The following is a 25,474-nucleotide window of genomic DNA, read 5'->3' on the forward strand; positions in this document are numbered from 1 at the left end:
ACATCACAAGAGTTGTCAACATTCCTTTTGATTGCCTTATGTATTCGTGGGGCGAAGGGCCTCTGGTTTATATGCCAAATTTGAGGCCTTAACAGACTGTAAGGTCTATAATCATTTCAGTCTGCTTGAAAAATTGAGGAACAGTTGTTGGATGATTTTGTCAAGCAGCTTCTTTGCAATGCTGAACTCTTGCGAGTTGTCTGAGAATAACGGTTAGCCTTTGACTTAAAAGAACGTCAAATTATTTATAAGAGTATGCTTTATTTTAATATGTTAGGAACATATTCTAATGTGACATCTCCGGAAGGTCTTTTGTACGTGAAATGTTTGCTGCTGTATTCTTAATGAAATTAGCTCTTAGTGGTACGCAGTTAGATTTATGAATCTCAAATTGATTTACTTTGCCTTTTGGGAAAGTTACATGTCTTAGGTTCCGATATGTGAGCTTAATCAGTTGGCTCTATCATTCCATCAGAGTGCAGTTTTACTTAGAAAAATTATGGCTGTCTAGTTTGAGGCCAGGTAATTAATGACGCTGCATTCAGTAGTGAATACAATATTTTACACTGAAAAGGTAAAGAAATTCCAACTGTGAGAAAACACTTTGTTGCTGGAAATACTGTACTGGAGAATTTAGCATTCAGATAAACCTTGAAGTTTGATGTCATGAAATTTAGAATAGTAAACATGGTCACTATTTCTGAAGAAGTTTAGGTTGCTGAAGTAGGGTTATGCAATGATTTAAAATTTTTTTTTTTTTTTATTGATGTTATCTTCTACCATTTGTTGTGTAGATGGACACAGATACTCACTCCTGTATATTTTTTGTACTACTTTATTGGTGACAAACTGTTACCCTATTCCTGGGCTTGGTGACTGTCGCCATCCCTCTATAGCCAGACTAAAGAATTCTCTTTCATGTTCTGTTTTATCAGAGTTGTATAATCCCATTCATTTCAAGAACAGTTTTTAGCCAATTCTTTGAGGTTAGCATATTACTCAACTGTTATTCTTCATTTTTCTTCAGGTCTTCTCTTTTAAATGATTTTCATAGCCTCTTGATTTCTTCAGGAATTGTCACCATACAAGTAAAACATTAGTACTGTCGACAGGTACTGTACTACATTTCAGCTGGAGCATCAAGACACACTATCAGGTGTAACTGTGACATCACTCTCTCTTTTAAACTGTACACGCCTAGAATTTGGTTATTGTCTTGTAAGGCTCTATAGTCATTTTCATATGTGGTTCCGTAATGTCGGTATCTTTGCTGGTATGAGATGTGTAATGTATGGGGATATTCACTGCCATTCAATGTAGTTTTTACAAAAGGGTCGTTTTGCAGACCTACATGGTTGTGGACCCTTCATCGAACAATATTATGTTCTCCTAAGTTTGGTTTTAGTATATAGCTGTACTAAGTGAGAGCCATACATTGATGTTTATCACTTGGGGGTGGGCTGTTTCATTTTAATGCTTATTGCAGCTGGGTTGTACGTTTCAGGACTGTATTTTGTACATTGAGGGTGTGGGATTTTGTTGTGAAGGTTATGTTTGTACTGTGAACTTTGTCACTTTGTGTTCTTGAGTTTTCAGTGTAAGAAGGATACAGAGATATGTTGATCAAAATTCCATATGTGAATGGTATCTGTAACATTAGGGTGTTTAGAAACTGAGTTTTCATGTTTATATTCGGTAACCACATTGTAATTTTTAGGAACAAGAATATTTCAGAAGCAGCTGTATATCCATACGATGGTTTTTTTTTGTATTTAAAATAGCAAAGTATTTACTGTAAGTGAAGCACTGTGTTACACAGTAATACTGCTTTACATTCTCATCGTTTGTGCTAAGAATGCTAATGCTTATTGAAGGAAGTGCTATGTATGTAAACTTCCTGAGCAGTTATATAACAAAGTTAGTTGGGGTTATATTTGAATTAGTTACAATAACATACTTGTCTTGTTGATCTAAGTACTGTAGTGTTGTGATTGTGTTAGCTATTACTTACAGCCATGATAATTTTGAAGGGTTTGTTAATAAATACAGTACTTAGCATTTGAAACAGGAGCCTTTAAATATTTCAGGATAGTGCAGGTGAAGAAGAAGAAGAAGAATAGTATTTGTGCTATCATCAATACAAACAGATTAAGAGTCCTGACGAATTAACTTAATCATAGTATCCTAGCAGTCTAAGGTGTTATATCAAAATGTGCTTTCGGATACTAAATCGCAGTTGTTCGGACTGTACTGTACTATTACGTTGTAGACCTAGGTTATAGGTGCTAGCCAGTTTTTGATGTGGCAGAATCCCCGTTTTATGTATTTACTGTTACTGGTGAAACGTCAAATCAGGATTTGATGTCTAGATGCATATGTGTTTCTGTAAGTTAAGAAGTATATCGTTTAGTTTTACCTTTAGGTTTTGCCATTCCACGCTGTATTGTCCTAGGAACCCTCTGTGTCTTATCGCAAGAGATATTTGTTTCTCGCTCGTCACTCAGCAGCTATTAACCTTTTTTTTTTTCATAAGGTCAGCACTCAGTGAAAGTGCCATAGTTATATCCTAAACATTAATTGAAAGTCCCATGATTGACTATTTCTGTTTGCTTATTCAATTTGGTCAGTGGCAATATTTCATGTTGATATCATTTATCAGTTTCATTATAAGATCTTATAACATTTTGATCTTGCATTTCATTAACCTTCCTCTTTTGTCTTTGGGGATGTTTAAATATTATTTAGAGAGAAATAATCAGAAAACATATACCGTAATGGATTAATGGCATTGACATATGTTCCAGTTAAATCCTGCCGGTTGGATTACGTGTACAATACACCTTTAGATTACACGTGCAATATGACTTTCTGTTATATATTTTCACTTAAATTGCAGTGTACTGAATAAGTATTTGTAGACTAATTAATGAACCAAAGAGGAAGTTAGATTCTTTGTGATGGTTCAACCTTTTCCTTTGGTTGTAATTACTCATAGGCGAGAAAAAAAAAGATGTCCAGTGATTAATTAATCTATCTTGAGAGGAAGAGTATTATGACGGGGTGGGCATTTAAATCTCCATGGAATTGAAAACTAAGTGCTGTACTTCATACCATTCCAGCCATGGATGATGAAAATAAAAAAAAAAAAAGACTGGCAAACAATATCTTAAAAATGTGCTGATTTTTCAGAAAAGACCTGAAAGGTTGCAAACTCGCCTAATAGGTTGGTTGGGTTCTTTAGATACAGGTGGTATTATGCAAGCACACGCCCTTTGTCTAAAGGCTGTCTGTTAATGCAGTAAGGTTTTACAAAGAGGCTTGGTGTGGACCTGTGGCCATGTAAACCCACCATGACACATTTAAGAAATTTCATTGATTTGAAAAGAACAAATGAAAATAAGGGAGAAATAGAACTCCTTATATTTAATGACTGTATAAACAGAATAAGATATAAAGCTCTTGTAATTAATTACAACCAGAAATTGAAATTGGACACGAAATTAACAAGTGAAAAATGCTGCAAGGTTTCTTCGGCGCAGTCGAGTTTTCTCTACAGCACGTAACGCTGTATGAAACTCTCAGCCATGGCCCATGAAACTCAGCAGCACCCTATGAAATTTTCAGCCACAGCCTGGCGGTGGCCTGTGTTGGCACCAATAGCAGTGCAAGACGCACAATCATGGCTAACTTTAACCTTAAATAACATAAAAACTATTGTGGCTAGAAGGCTGCAATTTGGTATGTTGATGATTGGAGGGTGGGTGATCAACATACCAATTTGTAGCCCTCTAGCCTCAGTAGTTTTTAAGATTCAGGGCTGACGGACAGACAAAAAGCCATATCAAAAGTTTTCTTTTACAGAAAACTAAAAATTGCTACAGATAATCCAATGATTTTAATTTATGAGAGAACATAAAGCAAAATAAGTAAATAAAATAAAAATGAACCAAAGGCTGGAAGTTCCTGAGGTAAGACCAAACGTAGCAAATGACTAGAAACTGAGGCAACCTGTCAAGTTGTTATTCCTTGGGATATAAAGGTTTTACAGCAGTCAAAAAATGTGAGAACAGTGGTCATGTGGTTACTGTAATGTGAAAATCAACTAAAATTGGCTTTTGAGGTGATCCTCTGCCACAGATGTCAGAAAATGGGGCTCCTCCCAGAAGTAGGAAGCAGAATGCTTACAATTCTTGTGAAAGTAACAGGTCCGTCTGCAAGATTAGAACCAAAATCCAATATTGAATTATGTAACATTACTAATACACATTATATCATCACCAGTAAATGAAGAAAAATCAGAAGAACAACAAGAAAAATGACAAATGATACGGGAATTCATAATGAACATGAAAGGGTACATCTAGACACCATTAGTACCATAATTTTGTGAACCTCGTGGGTGCAAGTCATTCTGTACCGATTACTGCAACAAAATTCGGAATAAATCATACCACAAGACAGCCCAATAAATGCACCTGATTTCGTGAAATACCAAAAGAGATAAAAGACACAGTGCCTCAAGAGAATAGGAAAACTATTATGGCAACGATTCCCTTGGATCCTCATAAAATCACGAAGATACCGGGGAAATTACTATGCACAAATTGAATGCAGTAACCACAATAAAATATTAGTAATTCTCAGTAGTTAAGGTACACATAGGTAACAATGATATTCACTATACGCATTCTATACAATTAACCAAAATAAAAATCTTATTCAGTACGACTGAAGGAAATTGAGAACATAATTGGGTAATAATGACATTGGCACAAGGCCTTTATATCTCTTCGAATACTTGGAACTTCTTGACATCTCAGCGAGCGTCCTTCACTTCTCACTCAGGCCGATAGATGGCAGTGAAAGTTTTGATGCGCTCCCTTGAGAGTCCCTTGGGGCGTTGTTGGTCCTGGTTGGGGTTAACGGTGACGACCTGGCGATGTGATAGAATACCGGTGTAGTTGTTAACTGCCCTTTGGTTTGGGTAGTTGTTTTATTGAGTGATAGTGTGATGTCGTGGTCCTTCGTGAAGCTGGCGCGTCGATGAAGGGTCGTGAGGAATTGATTTGGTGTACTGGAGATGAACGGGATTGAGCGGGTATGGACATCAAGTGCAAGGTAAGGTCTAGTTAGTAACCTTCGTCTTCAGCTTTTGCATTGAGTCGAGTGATTTATTCTTTCTAATTTCTACGGCGAATTTGGTTTTATGAAGATTTTTAAATTCATGTTATGACTGTTTTGGCTTATTTGATGTTTTTATTAAATTTTTAAGCTCCTTAGGGTAAAATCGTATATTTTTCAGATTTAATTTCAATATATTTTTCATGTTTCGTCTACTTTATACTCCAAATCCTATTTTTTTCTGCAAAATTAGGGCATGCAAGTGTAGACTTTAAGATTTTCCTATTAATGTATTAACATTTACGTAACTAATCGGTGCCTAGTTTTATAAAAATTCAACTTGTTAATTAATGGTGGTTGCCAATTTTGTTGGAATTATGTATTTCGGTTAACCATGTAATACGGCTTGATTGCGGGAAACGTGGTAGATTTGGATTTTAACATAGCCAAATTAAAATTTTACTTTCCCTATAGAAATTTATAGAGAATGGTGGTAAGACCTATGACCTAAGCCTAAATGTAGGCTTAATAGGGCTGTTGATAAACTACAACTGGCAGTTTGCAGTTTTTAATTAAGTGGTTATTTAAATAACTACCCTGGTAGAGCTTTATATTTATTTGAAAAGCATTTGATGATTGTCTTCCTTTTAAAGTATGTAGTAGTGTATGAACCCAGTTTTTAAAGTAGATTTTACTTGCACGTTTAATCTACACAGGCTGATGCTTAACTTTTTTTTTTTTTTAAGTAATTTATGCGTAACTTTCACAAGCTCCCATTTTTAAGTCATACCACGCTGATTAAATTTTAACTTAAAATAAAATCTCTCGGAATATAATTCATTAATGGTAACTTTTTGTCGTTGAATGTGCAAAATATGACTTGTGCTGGAAGTGTCAAGTGTGTATACTGCTATTTGAGTTACTCGGGCAAGTCATTGCACATTTTAAACTAGACTTCAATAGAGTACAGGCTTAAGTAATTTTTAAATTCTATACTTAAAGGTAATGTTCACTTTAACTTGGGGTTAGCGTAATATTTAAAACACGCTACAACTTAAACATTCTAAGCTTATGCTTATTTTTGGTATTTCTAGACTAAACCTAATATTTAAAACTTGCTATTTAACATTCAAATCTTATAATACTTATTCTGGAGGTATTTCTCATTCCTGAGATCATAAAACATACTTTCGATTTTCAGGAACACATAGGACAACGCAAATACTGCAGAATTTGAGGATAGTTGCATGCTTGGATCCAATCCACAGTCTAGAATGAAGATTGTCCTACTCCAATTGCCTGGGTCTCATCTGTGGTGAAGTATCGCGTTCCAAATCTATTTAATGGTAAGTATTGAGTTTGGCCTAGAATTCAAAATTTTAATTCTGTACCATACTTAATGCCTCCAGCCCTTCAGGGGCGGCGCCCTTGTAGGGCTGGAGGAACTCGTGGGTTTTAGCATAACAGGTCTTTTGGGCCTGTTATGCTAAGCACACGGGGTGTTTGCTAGGGATTAATTCAGATTTTTCCTTACAGGGTTTTATGTAGGCCTAGAATTTGCAGAATTCCGCTGTATTATGGCGGCATTTTAGTATAAGGAATGGGGTTGACGAATGTAGCAGACCCATAATTGCTGTATTATGGCGCTATTTTAGTATAAGGAATGGGGTTGACGAATGTAGCAGACCCATAGTTGCTGCATAAGAATACTGCAGTTAACGTTTGCTCCTGTTATCTCTAACATAGTTTGAAATTTAAATCTAAATAGCTTCTCATCAGAATTTCATATGAACTTGGAAAGATCGAATAGTTTCTATTTTTGTGATTGACACTTATTGCAGTGGGTAGGCTTGTTGGGAAATTAGGTAACTTGGGCAAAGAAATGAAACCTAGGTTTATTGAAAATTTCACTGTATTCTTTAGGCATGATTGACTAGCAAGTGAATTAGCTCTGGGTATTAGAAAATTTAATTTCATATTTGGCCTAAAATGAATGGAACTGTAAAGGTGAAAACCGTTCATTTCATGTAAGTTTTGCTGGTGCCTTTGGTAGCCCATAGGTAATGACATCAAATGATCTCACTTGATTGAACCTAACGGTCAGTATTGTTAGATTCTGGAGTAGTTTTACTAAGAGTACATTAATTTTGAGGTTTAGGTTTATCCTGCTCATGTTGTAAGTAGAAAGGGCTGGTGGGAGCTGAGTTGCTCCTTTTGATGGAGGCATCCGACCTAATTATGCTCATAAAATATATGGAGTATTTTCTGTTGCCTTTACTTTTGATTTCAGGAAAGTTCAATGCACTGAGGTACCAGCCCAAGTTTTGTTGGTGGCATGACCAGGCCTTTGTTGATGACCTTCGAAGTCACCAGCTTTGGGGAACACTTGAGTTGATCACGTTTTTGGAGCTGAACCTCACTGGGTTAAAGGAATCCACCTGCAGTTTTTAAGAGGTGCTTGGAGAAGTTTGGCTTAACACGAATTTATGGTAGTGCTGTAGTGGTTATAAGTAATTCTGTGACTCTTACAAGGGACGACCCTTGTAACAGTAGTAGTACTAGTACCAGCAGTAGCAACAGTGCGTAAATGAGCACTGTACTAAACTGTTCAAAATAGTCTTTCAGTTACCGAAAATGAGTTCGTTTGGAGTTAGAGATTTAGTTGAAAATTAGTTTTTTTCCGTGTATTCATATTTAGTTGATTTCAAAGGCTTTTTAATACGTTTTTTTTTAAATAAGTTTTTGTGCTTAACTGATTGTAAAAAAAAAAAAAAATAATAAAATTGCGAGCTTTTTCTGATCCTCAATTTGGTTATTGACACTTGCCTTAATGAAAGTTGAGCCTATAAAGGCAAGGAGTTGATTATCTGGCTATGGTTAGCTGGCTAATTGAAAGTAAGTCCGGCGAGTTTGTAACAATCATCTTGTTAAATATCTTGAATGTGACTTTAGTTAATTAAGGTTTTATATTTAGTCATCGAAACCAGTAAAAATATTTGAAATGATTCATCTAAACACACATTCGGAAACTGATGTGATCACAGGATATTTGCATTTTGTCTAGTAAAAGTAATGACATTCTTTTGAATGCCTATGGAAAGTTAAAATATTTCATTAGTATAACTGAAAATAATAAATGGCTTGTATAATTTGGCTTTCTAATGGAAATGTTTTGGAAAAAAAATTAAGTAAACTTATATTTATCCTTAGGATTGTCTTTAAATATTACTGAAGCAATGTGTGACAGTTTAGTAAAACACTGGTTTCGAGGGAACCAGTCAATGACGGGTGTTGGATGGTAAAAAAATCAAACTAAACATTAAAACAAAGCTGTTTAACTTTGCCATCCTTGACTGAAGACTGGTATGAAATCACTTGACTAAACATGGCTGGGGTTTTGGTGTTCAGCCTTATTGACAGCCGCTGGGTTTGCTGGAAAGGTCAAAGTGTAGTTGAACTTTGGATGTCTGCATTTCCATCAAAAACGAAGAGCCGCTGATTTAATAACCTCGATAAATGGTATCAATTACGGTTTGGTTTTGCTTAATCGCCCCTCCCGTAGGGGTTGGTACCAACGGTTCACTTCATTACATTAAATTGGTAATTTCCAGCGTCCCTTCAGTCCCTGCCTGCAACTCCTTTCATATTCCATCTTGATTTTCACCCCCTCCCAACAATTCGGTGCAACCGCCATGGTGCACTGTAGGCATTAAAAGTTCTTTGCGGCGTCCCTCGGCCCCTAGCTACAACCCCTTTCATTACTATTACTAGACCTTCATAAATATCTTCCATCTTGCTATCCACTCTCTCCTAACAATCCTAGTGCGACTAGGAGGGTTTCTTTCTATTACAGCTTTCAAAACTTCATACTATCTATTTCAGTTTCATCGCTGAATGGCTTCACAGGTCCCAGCTCTTGGCCTTTGGCCTAAATTCTGTATTCCATTCTATGCTTAATTCGCCTTTAACCTGACTATCACTGCGTAACAGGAGGTTAAGGCGATGGAATTGTAGATTTTCCTAATTAGCTAACGACCAGAGAGGGTAATAGCTTTTTTTAAGGCAAGTGCCAGTTTTATTTATCTTAAGTGTTTAAGGAGAGAGACTTGAGTTGTAGAGGTTTCTTCAGTCTTCGAATCCACTGAAGATTTAGAATGATTCATCTGAAGAACACAATCGAACAGGGTATTTGCATTTTGTTTGGCGAAAATGACAATCTCTTGAATGCTTATGGAAGGTTTCACCATGCACTAGTATAACTGAAATTCATTAACAGCTTGTGCGTTTGATTTGACTTCTTAATAGAACTATTTTGGGAAATAACAGACTTGATTTAACTAAATTTTGATTTAATTTTGAAGTTTACTTGAAACTATACTGTATCTAAATATTACTGAAGCCATGGTAACTGCTTGGGTACAGTTTCGAGGTAAGAAGGTTAGGCGAATCAAAGAAGTTACAGGAAAAAGTAAATTTTTCATAAGATAGTGACCCCCATGGGTTTTAACCCGGTGTGTGTTTTTTTATCCTCCTTTGCGGCATTGTATAGAACCCCATTGGGGATGTTTTTGTTTTAACCCGGTATGTATCCTTGTACCCACCTTTGCGGAGTGTTAGTACAAACCCATTGGGATTGCAGTAAAAACATAAAACAATATCATAAAGATAATGACCGTTGAAATACTGTCTCTGTAGGGGGGTAGACCCGTCGGTGCACCTCATGAGGTGCACTGTAGGCATTACTTAAGGTTCTTTGCAGCGTGCCTTCGGCCCCTAGCTTCAACCCCTTTCGTTCCTTTATTGTACCTCCGTTCATATTCTTCCATCTTACTCTCCACTTTCTCCAAACAATTGATTCATAGTGTAACTGCGAGACTTTCCTCCTGTTGCATCTTTCACTGTCAATTTTCCTTTCAGCGCTGAATGACCTCATAAGGTCCCAGTGCTTGTCCTTATTCAATTCAATCCAAGAAATATTGTGAACTTTTCCCTGTGACTTTATTACCGGCCACCATAAATTAATGTGACCTTATTTCCCAGTGACTTTGACTTATTTTCCTGTGACTATTTCCGGCCACCGTTAGGCAATGGTGGATGGTCAAACATCTGACAATAATGCATGGTAACGAAATGTTTAACTTAAATATCGTTTAATGTAAAAGCATTATAACCCAACAAGGGCTTCAGGGTTCAGTCTTAGGTTTATTGACAGCCACTGGGTTTTACGGGGAAGGTCACGAAGTGTACTGAACTTTGGTATGTCTGTAGATCCATCTAAGGGAGAAGGGCGGTTTTATTAACCTCGATACATTGTATCCATTTAGTTTGGTTTTGCTCACTCGTCCGTAACCCGACTCATTATTTCGTAAAACAGAGGTTGAAGGCTGCGTCCACACGATCGAACGTTGTTTTGCTGTGACGTCAGAAGCGGAGAAACGGCGGGCAAAGTTCTGTATAGGGTTTTTCGTATGACTATCGAAGTAACGGCAAAGGTAACGAGGCTTTGCTCGTTGCTAAGTAAGATTCGGGGATGAGTTTAGAAGAGTCGTTGTCTGACGTACGAAGTTATTGTTCATCAATGTCAATGAACTATCATTTATGTTTTTCCCTACATTTCAACTTTTCCAAGGTTTAATGGTTTCGGAGTTAACTTTGAGCTTGCTGCCGTCAGCACCACGCTCACGCTGCTCAGCTGTCATCGTTTGGACCCCAGCATAAAAACCTTTATCGGTCTTTGCTTGGTAAGATAAGAAGCAAAGTTCGATCGTGTGGACGCAGTCTAAGGCGATGGAGTTGTAATTTGTTCCGAAATGGCTAACGACTAGAGAGGGAAACAGCTTTTGTTAAGTCACTAGTGCCGGTTGTATTCAAACCTAGCATGAAAAATGTTGCAGTACTTAACGCCTGCAGAGAGTTATCAATGGAGGAAATGGATTTTAAAATCGCGTAAATTAAAAAAAAAAAATCCTATGGCCTATATGTGTAGGGCAAGTGATGACCGTTGTCATATCCCGTACAAGAAAGTGCTCATGGTGGTAAATGGTAAACATTCCACCTCGAAAATCAGATTTACCGATAAAATATACTTGTGAAAACATAACGTAAATGACTGGGCGTTCTTAAATTGCTGTGTCTGTCAACAGCGTAATAAGGAAAATAGTCTCTACACGCAAATCTTTCCAACTATAAGTTTGAACTTTTTGGCAAGGAAGATTCCTATGTTTAAATCAGTTTATATATATATATATATATATATATATATATATATATATATATATATACATATACATATATATAATTTCATTTATTAGCTACAATATGTATTATCTACATGGACTTACAGTAGACATGCAGAAGTTTTTCCTGCAAAAGCCAGTTGCTTCCCTTACGGTAATAGTATGGCTTTGTCCCGCGAGCGTAAATCCTCACGGCTTCAAATATCTATAGTCACAAGTCCATATCTCCTTAAACCATTTCATGCACTACCCATACATTCCATCAGGCAAAAATTGCCCTACGGCCAATGAAAAACCACAATCACCTACATAACCAGTACTTTCACACCTCATTTTACGAAGCGTTTACCGGTAAAGTGTCTTACAAATCTCTCTTTTCGGCGGCACTTGGGGATCGCAGTAAAAGCTATAGCACGTAGTCATAGGCATTCCAGCGTTTTTCAGTTACCTTTTCTTGTGATTATCACGTCTCATTCCGTGATCTTGAGCCCCGTATGAGATTAATGAGGTCTGGACGAAGCCCTTGCCGCTCAGAGCGAGCTCGTTCAGCGAGGTTGCGTTGTTATGGAGGCGTAGGTCTTTCAACAGTTTTCGACAGGCGGTTATCGTAGGTTTGTAGGCCGAGTGGGTTCTGATAAATTTACATTTTCTTTTATTATTATTATTATTATTATTATTATTATTATTATTATTATTATTATTATTAGGAATACGAGGAAGAATGAAAGCCACTATGTTTTAAATAAAATAGAATAAAATCTATAAAAGGGGGCGGGTTTCAAACTACTGTTTAGCTCTCATTGATCAATCTGATGAAAGAGAGCCGAGAAGGTTATCGAAAGCCCTCTGTATGTATTATCAATATTATCATGGATTTTGCGCTGCGATTCTTATTACTTTTAACATTCAACCACAACCGTTCCAACCAGTAGGGGGGTTAATGCCGTCAGTGCACTCACAGGGTGCACAGTAGACATTACTAAAGGTTCTTTGCAGCGTCCCTTCGGCCCCTAGCTGCAGCCCCTTTCACTCCTTTTACTGTACCTCCATTCATATTATCTTTCTTCCATCTTGCTATCCACCCTCTTCTAACAATTATTTCATAGTGCAACCGCGAGAATTTCCTCCAGTTACAACTTTCAAACTTACCTTTTCAATTTCATTTCCATCGCTGAATGACCTCACGGGTCCCAGTGCTTGGCCTTTGGCCTAAACTCTATATTCCATTCCACAACCGTTCCAGAATTATAATGAAGCCTTTTGGGATGAAGTTGCTAACTCTGGTAGCCACCCACCCCAGTCGACAAACCGCCAAGTCCCAAGTCACTGCTTACGTCAACAGACTCAATGGGTGCTACTTTGGCTTGTTATCTACGAGTCACCCACTCCCAGGTGCTAGTACTTAACATGGTGGAAGCTCATTGGGACTCCGTGTTTAGTACTAGCCCCTCGGTGATCAATGTATTATATACACCCAAATCTATATTGTGCGGTCGACAAATTATCATATTAATAATAAACGATATCTTCTTGCGGCCGCCTACATTACATTTACCAAACGGTTTTTAGTACTAGCACCTAGGAGTAGGTGACGCGTGGATAACAAGCCAACGTAGCACCTACTCAGTGGGCCACACCCCAAAATCTCAAGGACTAGAACTACATTCGTTGACAAAATCTTACTTGTGTTTTCTTGAAAGGTGAAGTCAGGTTTGACAGTTCAGCCAAACGTAATACTGTCGTCATTACTTTCACTGAGCGGAGGATAGTTCCACCTACGTGAGAGAATTTTGAACGGTCACTTGTCGTCAAGGTTAAGGTCATTCCAAAGGAAACTGCAGGATTCATCGAGCCGTCACCCTGACAGAGTCCTTCATGAAACATGGTGAATCATCACTAGAAAGGCTACTTAAACCATTATTTTGCTAAGCTAATTGTTACTCTTTATTGGTCTCCCAGGCCTATGTAAGGGTAATGTTCAAAGAAACTTGAGGTTAGGTCTAAACACAACTTGAATGGGAATCGTAGAAGGAATTAAACTAACATGACATATACTGCTTGCTTCATCTTGGTTGCACCTTCGCTTTCATGCAACTCCTCCTCCGGTAAAGTTCCCCAAGCACACATTTTCAAGTTGCAACTCAATCTGCATCAGACTCACAGTATTTATTTTCGCAAGAGCCTTTCAACTTCAACTTCGCCATCCTCCTTCTACCCTATCTGAGTGCTTCCGAATTCTGCACTTTGCATAGGCGCAAATAAGAGAACTTTATCCCACCAGCAAGGCAAGAACAGCTCTGCGATAAGTGTTGCTTGCTCTGGGAATTTAGAAGCAATCAGTCACTAACCCTTCTTTAATTGCACTGTAAACATTGCCTCCGGGAGAAATGACCATCTGGATGCGTGTCCATTTCTCTTCCAGATTGCTTGCTGGTATTTGCCCTGTAGACAGTGATTCTGTAAGGATCTCCACATGGGGTAGCTGCTAAGATTTACGATGAATTCTGAGTGTTTTCCAAGTGAATTTGATAAATGCTTGTATGTATGTATGTATGTATGTATGTATGTATGTATGTATGTATGTATGTATGTATGTATGTATGTATGTATGTGTGAGTGAATATACTCGTGTGTATAGTTTCTATAGCGTTAATTGAAGTAACTACATTAATTTGTTCAAGGACCAATTTTTGAATAAAATGCTATAATGGACAATAGTCCGTCTTTCAGTATCCATTCTCTCTCTCTCTCTCTCTCTCTCTCTCTCTCTCTCTCTCTCTCTCTCTCTCTCTCTCTGTACTGTATTATTTGATTGAAGTGCTTTTGTGTAATATGAAGTAATTTGTGTGAAGGCTGTTTAAGAAATAATATTTCCCTTTTACCAATAAGGTTTAAAATGAAAAATTCAATACAGGAGCTAGCTTATATACATATTATATATATATACACTGTATATGTATATATATATATATATACTGTATATATATATGTATATATATATATATGTATATATATATATATATATATATATATATATATATATATATATATATATACACGACGTCGTACTTATAAATGTTAGGTGAATGTTAAAGTGATTAATATTAACAATATCTTGTACAAAGTCAAAACCGCCCGTGCCTGTCGAAAAATTAAGACCGAAGCTTGGCATAAATTTACAGTTCTAATCAATGACAAGATCCGAAATAAATTGTTACCCCAAAATATTTTATCCCCGTAAGGGGGATAGTGCCGTCAGTGCACCTCATGCGGTGCACTGTAGGCATTACTTAAGGTTCTTTGCAGAGTGCCTCGGTCCCTAGCTGCAACTCAGTTCGTTCCTTTTACTGTACCGCCTTTCATATTCTCTTTCTTCCGTCTTACTTTCCACCCTCTCCCAACATTTGATTCATAGTGCAACTGCGAGGTTCTCCTGTTACACATTTCATACCTTTTACTGTCAATTTCCGTTTCAATATTCCATTCAAATATTTTGTAGAAAACTGTCTCTCTAGAGCTAGGAGGTTGTATGATCACCCAAGGGAAGACCCGAACAGCCGTTATTCAATAAACATTTTCACTCCCTTTCACCAAGGAGCTTAAAGATATTTCGCAAACATTTAATATAGAAAAACAGGTACAACGCTGTATTCCAGGACCCTAACACAGTTGGGAGAAAAACCATGAAAAACAACCCTCTAAAATTGTCCGAAGATATTGGTATTTATGCTATTAGTTGTTTGGATAGTGATTCTTGCTATACTGGTGAAAGTGGTCGTTCGTTTGTTAAACGCAAAAATGAACATATTTCAGCATGTACATTGGTGAATAATTATACTGCCCTAAAATGGAAAACTGCAGAATCTGGAAAATTTTCGAAATTGAGATATGCCATCCGTTGGGCTCCTGAAACACTAATACACAAGTTACTGCAGTTTCAGAATGATTCTTCAATGCTTTCCACGAGTATTTAGGGGGTCACATTTGCAGTATCTGCAAAATCAGTAGCAAGGCAGAGGAGTATCTACCACTTTTCTCAGTTTTGTATTTTTGCAGATACTGCAGCCTTCCATTTTAGGGCAATTATAGCTCCATAGCTCGACACGCCTGGGAAAGGGATCGTAGAATAAATTTTAAACATTTTAAAGATGGTGAAGTTGCGTATAAATGCTTTGACAAAACCACCAGATGTACTGAAGGCGACCACGTTACGTTAAATAACACCTTTGATGGAAACTTGGGCATTGTTGAAAATTATATTATTATTGCGAAGAAATTTGTAAATGTGCAGGTATTTGTAATTTTAGAAATACATCTAGTCAGCTAAATTCTTTCCAAAATCAAAGTCAATTTTTTTTACTTTTTATTAAAAGGGTTAAACCTACATTATTTACAATTACAATATTTACAATATGGGTACAATATACATCAACGCAGTATACATAAGCATTTCTTTACATAATCATAATCCCTCTCAACTGACAATTTACACCTCTTGCTGTAGTCCTAATTTAGAACAAAACCACCTCGTTGGCTCTTCAGCGGAAGACTCCAGGTTTCTTCCGGCGAGAAGGTCTCGAAGAATCTGAGAATTGACTTAACGGCCCAACAACCTGATTAGCAGTTTGACTTTCTGTAGTGTTCGTTTGTATGTATGGTTTCCTACTTTGCTTCGTTTCCTGAGTTGTATATTATTATATACTCCATTTTAGTGATCAAGTCCACAGCAGCTGGACGAAAGCTATAGGCTTTGCGCATATATATTTTTGATACACTATATTTTTTTTTACAGTAATTTCATTACGGACTTTACCTAACACACATACATATATATATATATTTGTATACTAAGAAATCACAAAAGTAAGCGTGTGATTTTGTTTACCAACTGAAGCCACTTTGAAAGTTCAAAAGGAAACGACAGAGTGCCAAGTACTTTCGTGTGTGCGTATATATATATATATATATATATATATATATATATATATATATATATATATATATATATATATATATATATTATATTATATACATATATAAATATATACATACATATATATATATATATATATATATATATCATACATACAACCAGTCCATAATAAATCATAAATACGCTGACATACTGCATACCTCTAAAGACGTAAATATAACGCCACCTGACACCAGTGACGTAAGACATTTCGTATGAACTACTTATTGCCCTCAAGCATCAATCTCTGTCTTGCAAGCAGGTCAACGCACTGACATTTTGTCGCTGTTTAAAGCGGAATTTTGTAACAGCGGTGGATTTCGACCCCGCGTCCGCGCGTTGACTCATACACATGCGCACACACACACACACACACACAAAAGTACTTAAATGATGACTTCCTAGCTGGTCCGCTGATGTAGTGGTTAGTGTCGTGGCATGCCACTCAGATGTCGCGGGTTCGCATCTCCCCCAGGGTTCTGTATCATGGGCAGTTACTGTTGCAGCGTGAGGTCTGCGGTGGGAGGTTGAAACCAACATTCTTTGGAAGCTTGAATTTCAAGTCAGTGGCCCACTAGGCGTTCTTGTTACATGTGAATAGCTTTCATCTAATAATAATAATAATAATAATAATAATAATAATAATAATAATAATAATAATAATAATGCTCTTCTTTGCCTGTGACTCACTACAGTTGACTAATCACCATGTACATAGTGCAACGCGTAGGGCAAAAGGGCCAGGATCAGTTTCGGATTTTTAAAGGAACACACGAACAGTTGTCTACCTCTCAGGAGGTCTAGTGGTTAGGATACTCGCCTGATCCAAAGGAGGACTTAGGCGCGCTTTTTGCGAAGGTCTGAACGATTTAGTTAAGTTTCATTAAACCCTACAGGGCTTCTTTTGGCCTACGAAGTAATTTGTACCCGGTAGTTAGTTAACTGTTGTGGCTTGCAGATGTAGTAGTTCAAGGTATTGGGCTAACATACATACACACACACACACACACATTCAATAGACCTTCTTAGATGAGAACTATGAGATGAGAGGCTAAAGATAAGCAGAGACTCGTGGATGATAAAGCATTAGAATGACGTGAACGACAGAATTTCGCAATTTTTTTTTTTTTTTTTTTTTTGCGTCATGTCACGTTGGAAGCGATGATATATATATATATATATATATATATATATATATATATATATATATATATATATATATATATATATATATATATATATATATATATATATATATATATATATCACAATTACCACAGGTGAAAAATAAGAGACAGGGTGTAGGTCCTGACCGGTTTCGACTTTATTTCCAAGCCATTGATGTCAATGGACAGCCCATCTCTTATTTTTCACCTGTGGTAATGTGTGATAAATGAATCACGTACAAAAGTGATAATAATCATATATATATATATATATATATATATATATATATATATACATATATACATATATATATATATATATATATATATATATATATATATATATATATATATATATATACATACATACATACATACAGTATATATATACACATACATATACATATATGTGTATATATGTAAATTATGTACGTATGTGCGTATGCATATATGTATGTATGTATATATGTGTGTGAGTCTGTGCTTGTGTGTATGTGTTCGTATGTAAGCGCGTGAGTGTGTTTATGTGTATTACAATTACCGTCACCGACGAAGGAACAAAAACACACGAACATTTCTGTACAGAGAGAGAGAGAGAGAGAGCTACGTAATCTTGACTATTGAATTACACTCCAAGTGTAACAAATCGAAACCCACCGGAGCGCTACAATATAAACACAGAATCTTCTGCAGGATAAACACAATGAATCTCCTTTATAGTCTAGACGCAACCTCTAATTGTATCATCGTCTGTACTGCGAAATCTCTCTGAAATGACAAGCAGGTATTGCCGTCATGAAGAGAGCCTATTTTCGTAATTGCTACTAGTATTAGTAATGTCATTACAACGAGCGGAAATACTGTCATGACGTCAAGAATGACGGTCATGTAAGAGAGCATCGACACTGGAATGTCTCTGGCCCCAGGCTGGACGACGGGGAGTTTAAACGTGGAGAGCTCATTACCAGTAGGAAATTACTGTTACACGCGGGAAAAATTATACACATTTTTATTATTATTATTATTATTATTATTATTATTATTATTATTATTATTATTATTATTATTATTATTATTTTTCGAATTGAACGTGCATTCATCTGAAACTGTGTTAAAAGGTTTTAGCTTAAAAAGAAAGAATTTCGCAAAGAATGATGACAAATGTGTAAACTTAAATATCTATGGTAAATACATAACTCAATAAATAAGTATAAAAGTTAATAAATGGAATGTTAATTCATAAATGATCAGAAGATAGTAAAGGGTTACTGGCACTGAGGTTATGGCAGAGCCCAAAGATTGAGACCACTGGTTATGTGGTAACTATCTAGCTTGAGACATGGCACTTGAGATAACCAACCCCGTAGGTGGGTAGTGCCGTCAGTGCACCTCATGCCGTGCACTGTATGCATTACTTTTCTTTGCAGCGTCCCCTCTGCCCCTAGCTACAACCCCTTTCATTCCTTTTACTGTACCGCCATTCATATTCCCTTCTCACTTCTCACTTCCCATCCTCTCCTAACAATTGTTTCATAGTGCAACTGCGAGGTTTTCCTCCCGTTACACCTTTCAGATCTTTTAATTCTCAATTTCCCTTTCAGCGCTGAATGACCTCATAGGTCCCAGTACCTGGCCTTTGGCCAGAATTCTACGCTCCTAGAGACGACCGAGAAACTACTAGGAAAAAGCGTAGATATTCCAGTCGTTTAAGAAAACGAGACAAAGTAGGGAATACTGGCAACCAAAAATCACATCAAGAAAGAAAATCAGTAAAGTTGACGTCGCGAATTTGCACAAAAATGGGCCATGAAGAAGAACAAGAAGACAACTGGGGAAATGGATTACACGCTCAGGGCCTGATGTAATATTTGATAGCAGTCTTCCAGCTGAAACTGAAGCCCTTGATTGGTAGACCGTAGAAGGGTTTTGGTTATCAGAAGTTTCAGTAAATATTCTTACCCTGTTCGAAACATCAGTGAGAGAGCCTTTTTCGCAATGAATTGCGTTGCGTAACGCTGGTGCTGCAGTATTTTCGGAAGCATTTTGGTCTTCTCTCTCTCTCTCTCTCTCTCTCTCTCTCTCTCTCTCTCTCTCTCTCTATCTCTCTCTCTCTATCTCTCTCACTATGTATATATATATATATATATATAAATATATATATATATATATATATATATATATATATATATATATATATATATATATATATATATATACATATATATATATGGGTGTTTTGCCTGAGGCTAATAATGATCATAATGAGAGAAATAAGTTTAGTAGTATTAGTAGTAGTAGCAGCAGCAGTAACAGTAGTAGTAGTAGGAGTAGTAGTAGTTATAGAATAATCATTATTATCGATAGAAAGAGTATCAGCGCAGATATTGCCATTAGTAGTAGAGCGGTTGTTGCATAAGCAATAAAGACTAAGAAAAGCAAACATGACAATGGTTAATTATAATGATAGTAGTAGTCCCTGAAACAATAAATATAACAAATAATTTCCTCGTTCATTACATTAATATGATAAATAAAATAAAACAATTCTACATTCATTTTGTTGTTTTAAATACATAAATGGTTATACAACATGAGCAACAAAAATAATTAATACAATTTTTTTTCTTCCTGACAGCCAGCTGGATATCTCAGCGTTTAGTGACGTATAAATTCAGAGCGCAAACCTCCGTCAAGGTAAGAAAATGCTCCCGTTAGCTGGCGCGGGTTGCTCTTTTTATAAGGCACAGGAAGGAACGAGGGTGTGAGGCTAGCAATCTCACACCTAAAGTCAATGAAAATTTCATATGGACGGAGGTTGTTAACGCTGTTGTTATGCTACCCGAAAGTTAACTGCAATAATAACGATAATATACGTTAAAAAGGTGGATCAGAGTGTTTCGAGATGTTCTAGTCATGTGGGAAGAATGGAAGGTACTAGGATTGTGAAAAATGGAAGCAGTAGTTTTGTGTAAATATTTTGGAATAAATATTTCAGATGGCTGCAAAGAGACACAAGAGATGAACAAAAGTGTAACATAAGATTGGCAGGAAAGTTATTACTGTTTATGGGGGCTGAAATTAGAATGTCTGATGGCATTGTTGAGCTAACTCTCCTCAGTGGAAGTGAAGTGTGGACGTTGATTGCAAATGAAAGAGAAAATGTGGAAGGTGTAGAGATGAATTGTTATGGTGTATATATACTGTATATATATATATATGTATATATATATATATATATATATATATATATATATATATATATATATATATATATATTACTGTATATACCATGAAGGCTAAAAAATTTAAAACTACATAGAAGTGATAAATAGGATAGAAAAAGTAAACGGATGGACCAGAGTGTTTTCAGATGGCTTGGTCTTGTGGCAAGAATGGGACATACCAGTTTGGTGAAATGAGCATATAAATTGGAAGGGTTAGGGGTAAGGAAAGAGAAAGGAGAGGGTATATGGCGTGAAAAGGAATTAGAGAGTGTCTCAAAATCCAGGGACTGTAAGGTGCAGTATGAGTAGGTGGTTTTAACGCACTGTTGATGAGCCTTCGGTGTAAACTGATGTTGTGAAAGTTTTTTGCACAGGGTGCTCATCCTGTAAGCAGCGAAAGTAAGAATGTGGTATTGACCAACTCATATATATATATATATATATATATATATATATATATATATATATATATATATATATATATATATATATATATATATATATATATATATATATATATATATGTGTGTGTGTGTGTGTGTGTGTGTGTGTGTATAAACACACACACACACACATATATATATATATATATATATATATATATATATATATATATAAACATATGCAGTATATACATATAATAGAAGGGCGAATTATGAAAGGAAATATATAATACCATAAAAGAAAACCACAAAGATATATCATCAATACAAAACCAACATCACTCATTTTTAGCAATATAATTTGATAAAAAAAAAAAAAGCTATGAAAATGAAACTACATCTCATTTTTCTTTCAAAAGATTTTCGCTTCCCAAATCGACAGAAATTTGACAATATTATGAAATTATTTGCTTTAATGATAGTCTTTGCTTTAATGATAGTCTTGGTTGACTGTCTCTGGTATTCTCACGTACGTAAAAAAAAAAAAAGGTTGCAGCTTTACGCCATGGGTGATTGGTGTGTGTGCGTGTGTGTGTGTGTGTATTTGAGTGTGGGGGTGACTGGATGGGGTGCCTCATGGTCTGCTGCACACGCAAAAAGTGAGACGAATTTGAAGAGATGGGCCAAACACTTCTTAGGTGTGGCTATAAATAATAATAATAATAATAATAATAATAATAATAATAATAATAATAATAATAATAATAATAATAATAATAATGTAAAGTTCATATCCTTATATCATTAAAATATACTACAATTATGACTGCTATAATAATAATAATAATAATAATAATGTAAAGTTCATATCCTTATATTATTAAAATATACTACAATTATGACTGCTATAATAATAATAATAATAATAATAATAATAATAATAATAATAATAATAATAATAATGTAAAGTTCATGTCCTTATATTATTAAAATATACTACAATTGTGACTGCTATAATAATAATAATAATAATAATAATAATAATAATAATAATAATAATAATAATAATAATAATAATAATAATAATAATAATGTAAAGTTCATGCCCTTATATTATTAAAATATACTACAATTATGACTGCTATAATAATAATAATAATAATAATAATAATAATAATAATAATAATAATAATAATAATAATGTAAAGTTCATGCCCTTATATTATTAAAATATACTACAATTATGACTGCTATAATAATAATAATAATAATAATAATAATAATAATAATAATAATAATAATAATAATAATAATAATAATAACAACAACTGCATTAAGCAAAGTTCGCATCCTTCCATTACTTAAACATACTAAAACCTACGCAATCTGCATAGCTTTAGATGCATTTTTACGGTAAAGCAATAAAAAATTTAAAATAATTATATAACACTAAAAAACCCATTCATCATTACTGTTATTACATCGTAAAATAAGCCACAAAAACTCCACGCGGGAAGGAGGAGAGAGATGTTAAAAGTGAAGTGGACTTGGGCAATCTTTCTCTCAGCTCCCAGCCACTTAAGGAAACTGCCCAGTCACTTTGGATTCTCCGGCCATTTTCGGGGGTCCTACACGCGTCGTTATTCGACCGTTGATAAAGGTTAGGACGGCGCTTCACTCCGGAGATCCGCAGAGAGAGAGAGAGAGAGAGAGAGAGAGAGAGAGAGAGAGAGAGAGAGAGAGGTGTTTACGCAATTTTTGAGGGAAGAGAATATCGACGACATTTCGTTTAAAATTATTTTTTTTTGTGGTAATCATGATTTTATTTTTCTTTCTTTTTCTTTTTGGGATTTATACCGGACTGCTGTCACTGTTGCGTAGTGAGTGTGTGTAATTGTAATACACGCACACACACGTATATATATATATATATATATATATATATATATATATATATATATATATATATATGAATGTATATATATAATGTATATATATATACAGTATATATATATGTGTGTATGTATATATACATACATGCATACATATATTTATAGATATATATATACATATATATACAGATATATATATACATATATATATATACATACATATATATATATACATATATATATATATATATATATATATATATATATATATATATATATATATATATATATATATATATATATATATATATATACACACACAATGAAATTTGCAGATAAACGGCATCTCACACGTATTGGTAACAGCTTCAGCAATTGTATTATCGTCAGACCTACAAAAAGGAAACAAATAAAACCCTGCACAGAAAATAAAATCCCAATCTCTTTGAAAACTTAGATCTAGCGAATAAAAAGGCACTAATATCACGAGGCAAAATTATGATAATATTAGACGAAAACTATAGAATAAGTTGAACTATAGAATAAGTTGGAAGAGGTTTACAGAAAAGGATTTGTGAAGACAGAAAACAAAAATACAAGAAAGCATTGTGACTGTTAAGATGAACCAGATCAGTTTTCTAGAGTTCAGAAAAAATGGGTGATAAAAAAATAATGCTAAACATAACATTCATGACTAAATTAAACAAATAAACAAACAAAATAAACCTTTCAAGACTCATTTATAACACAAAAAGATTTCTTTGGAGCACGGCAAAAAATGATAACATTTCACCGTGTCGCGCTGATTATAGGACTGACTGCGGCTTCGAACTGTCAAAAAGTGGTGGGTCAGATAAATGGTGTTTGATTCTGAACAATCTTTCCTTGTGATCGGCAATTTTGACCACCCAAAAAGATCACTTTACAGGTATCACAATGATTACAAAACTAACCACCCAAAAAGGTCACTTTACAGGTATCACAATGATTACAAAACTAACCACCCAAAAAGGTCACTTTACAGGTATCACAATGATTACAAAACTAACCACCCAAAAAGGTCACTTTACAGATATCACAATGATAACAGAAATCAACAAATACAACAGACAGCAGATGACCAATGATGCGAACTTTAAATCTGAGCTGTGTTTATGAATTATAACAATATCAGAAAAATATGACTGGTGCTATTTTGGATAGTTATCGACGCGTCACCTACTCCGAGGTGCTAGTGCTACACATGGCGGAAGCTCCTTGGGACGCCGTGTTTAGTACTAGCCCCTGAAAGTATTATATAAACCCATTTCTATATTGTGTGGTCGACTAATTATAATTAATAAACGATAAATTCGTGCGGCCGTCTACTTTACATTTGCCATACGTTGTTAAGTACTAGCACCTCGGAGTAGCTGACGCGTAGATAACAAGCCAAAGTAGCGCCATATAATTTATCTTCGGCCAAATAGTGAAAAATCAAAAAAGCTTAATTCAAAAAGGTAGCAAGTTTGTTCGGTTGCTTAATGGCAGAGTGACGAGATCAAATGACTTGAAAATCCGTTCTTCTCATGAGCGTCATTCAGACGGTCTATTTCAACATGTAAATGAACGTACATTATGAGATCACTGATATCGTAATGTGGTCCTTCTCTGGAAATATTAATGGGACGACATATTTCAGGGCGAGAAACAACGCTAGAATATCACTGATTTTTAGTTTTCTGCAAAAGAAAACTTTTTCTGTCCGCCCTCAGATCTTAAAAACTACTGAGGCTAGAGGGCTGCAAATTGCTATGTTGATCACCCACCCTCCAATCATCAAACATACCAAATTGCAGCCCTCTAGTCTCAGTAGTTTTGATTTTATAAAGGTAAAGTTAGCCATGATCGTGCTTCTGACAACGATACAGGATAGGCCACCACAGGGGCGTTGTTAAAGTTTCATGGGTCGCGGCTCTTCTGATGCCATTTTCAAGAAAGCTGACATAGCATTACTTAATACCGAAGAAACAATAAGACAAGTACGCGTATGTAATTAAACCCTTAAACTGAATTAATAAAAAAAAATGTCAACACATAATTGTAACATATTGGTAAATATGTATTTCAGTGTTTGATGAAAGTTAAATTTAAGGTTTACATTTTGTTTTCTTAAGATTTTTTTTGTAATAACTATTACATTAGCTCAAATTCTTCATGCTCATTTCGGTTATTATTTTTTTTATGGCGTCAGATGTTATTAAGATTGCTGTTGGCTTTATGCTCTGATGTAATAATAATAATAATAATAATAATAATAATAATAATAATAATAATAATAATAATAATAATAATAATAATAATATGGGGAGAAAACCCTCTTTTAAGCAGGTAATATTAAATGACATTGCTGCATCAGCCGCATTTAATTTGCATAGAGTAGCAGAGAAAAAGCAATAATTAGAAAAATAGAGAAGACTCTATACAAATTAAATGCAGCT

The 25,474-nt window shown here is 35.3% G+C and overlaps 1 long non-coding RNA gene across 1 annotated transcript; it reads left to right on the plus strand.

Annotated features, from left to right (window-relative positions):
• Positions 1 to 4,944: 4,944 nt before the first annotated feature.
• Positions 4,945 to 7,916, plus strand: LOC136834792 (uncharacterized). The gene is made up of 3 exons (XR_010851887.1): positions 4,945 to 5,118; positions 6,323 to 6,467; positions 7,412 to 7,916. It is a non-coding gene; the product is annotated as an uncharacterized lncRNA (long non-coding RNA).
• The last annotated feature ends 17,558 nt before the right edge of the window (positions 7,917 to 25,474 follow it).

The sequence above is a fragment of the Macrobrachium rosenbergii genome, chromosome 54, assembly GCF_040412425.1.
Source record: "Macrobrachium rosenbergii isolate ZJJX-2024 chromosome 54, ASM4041242v1, whole genome shotgun sequence".
NCBI lineage: Eukaryota > Metazoa > Arthropoda > Malacostraca > Decapoda > Palaemonidae > Macrobrachium > Macrobrachium rosenbergii.